This window comes from Schistocerca americana, chromosome X (genome assembly GCF_021461395.2).
Source record: "Schistocerca americana isolate TAMUIC-IGC-003095 chromosome X, iqSchAmer2.1, whole genome shotgun sequence".
Classification (NCBI taxonomy): domain Eukaryota; kingdom Metazoa; phylum Arthropoda; class Insecta; order Orthoptera; family Acrididae; genus Schistocerca; species Schistocerca americana.
Genome location: NC_060130.1, coordinates 164673436 through 164675131, shown reverse-complemented (window position 1 = coordinate 164675131; position 1696 = coordinate 164673436). Strand labels below are relative to the sequence as shown.

Below are 1696 nucleotides of genomic sequence, written 5' to 3'. Positions count from 1 at the left end.
TCAACGACGAACCTGGGTGCACGAATAGCAAAGCGTCATTTTTTCGGATGAATCCAGGTTCTGTTTACAGCATCGTGATGGTCGCATCCGTGTTTGGCGACATCGCGGTGAACGCACATTGGAAGCGTGTATTCGTCATCGCCATACTGGCGTATCACCTGGCGTGATGATATGGGGTGCCATTGGTTACACGTCTCGATCACCTCTTGTTTGCATTGACGGCACTTGAACAGTGGACGTTACATTTCAGATGTGTTACGATCTGTGACTCTACCCTTCATTCGATCCCTGCGAAAGCCTACATTTCAGCAGGATAATGCACGAACGCATGTTGCAGGTCCTGTAAGGGCCTTTCTGGATACGGAAAATGTTCGACTGCTGCCGTTGCTAACACGTTCCCCAGATCTCTCACCAATCGAAAACTTCTGGTCAGTGGTGGCCGATCAACTGGCTCGTCACAATTCGCCAGTCACTACCCTCGATGAACTGTGATATCGTGTTGAAGCTGCATGGGCAGCTGTACCTGTACACGCCATCCAAGCTCTGTGTGAAACAATGCCCAGGCGTATCAAGGCCGTTGTTACGGCCAGAGGTGGTTGTTCTGGGTACTGATTTCTCAGGATCTATGCACCCAAATTGCGTGAAAATGTAATCACATGTCCGTTCTAGTATAATATATTTGTCCAATGAATACCCGCTTATCATCTACATTTCTTCTCGGTGTAGCAATTTTAATGGCCAGTAGTGTACTTTCAAAGAATGTGGTTCCTATGAAACAGTCCGAAGAGATGTGGCAGTTGAATGGAAAGAGTCCGTTGTTTCTTTGGATCGCGCGATAGATCCTATCGAAATACGCGTCTTTCGTTCAAGCACTGTAACTTTTTATAGTTATGCCTCTGTCAGATATGAAGTACCTATTGTTGTAATTCTCACGTTAAGCTCTTCTTCACTGCTATGTGAGTAAATTCTTTTACACATTTGATTTTGCAGTCGTTAGTGTAATTCTCCGGGGATGGTGCCTAGGGCTTCCATTTTCATAACCACTAATGTTTCAATGGCTTGTAGCTGGTTTCCATCTTCCTTACGTCGTGTATGTAAAAGCTATCTGTCGTGTGAAAGCATGAGACCCGTTCAAGAGGAAATGAGGGAATTGTATTGTAATCCTGGCAGATGTTCCTGTGCATCATCAAAGATGATAAAATGGAGAATCTTTGTAGGATTCAGTACGATTCAGTTACATTGCATTCATCTGGTAATTTTGTTGTTAAATAGAAGCCTTTGTCAACGTACTGTGGGCAACGGCCTTGCCGCAGTGGATACACCGGTTCCCGTGAGATCACAGAAGTTAAGCGCTGTCGGCCATGGTCGGCACTTGGATGGGTGACCATCCAGGCTGCCATGCGCTGTTGCCATTTTTCGGGATGTACTCGGCCTCGTGATGCCAACTGAGGAGCTACTTAACCGATTAGTAGCGGCTTCGGTCAAGGATACCATCATAACGGCCGGGAGAGCGGTGTGCTGACCCCACGCCCCTCCTATCCGCATCCTCCATTGAGGGTGACACGGCGGTCGGATGGTCCCGGTAGGCCACTCGTGGCCTGAAGACGGAGTGCTTTTATCAAGGCACTCTTTTTTTACTGGAAGTCGATGGCTCGGTCTGTAATACAATGGGATAGTCCTGGGAATTATTCGTTAG

At 47.2% G+C, this 1696-nt stretch overlaps 1 pseudogene; it reads left to right on the top strand.

Moving 5' to 3' along the window:
- The first annotated feature begins 1294 nt into the window (after positions 1-1294).
- Positions 1295-1412, top strand: LOC124557372 (annotated as a pseudogene).
- Positions 1413-1696: the final 284 nt, after the last annotated feature.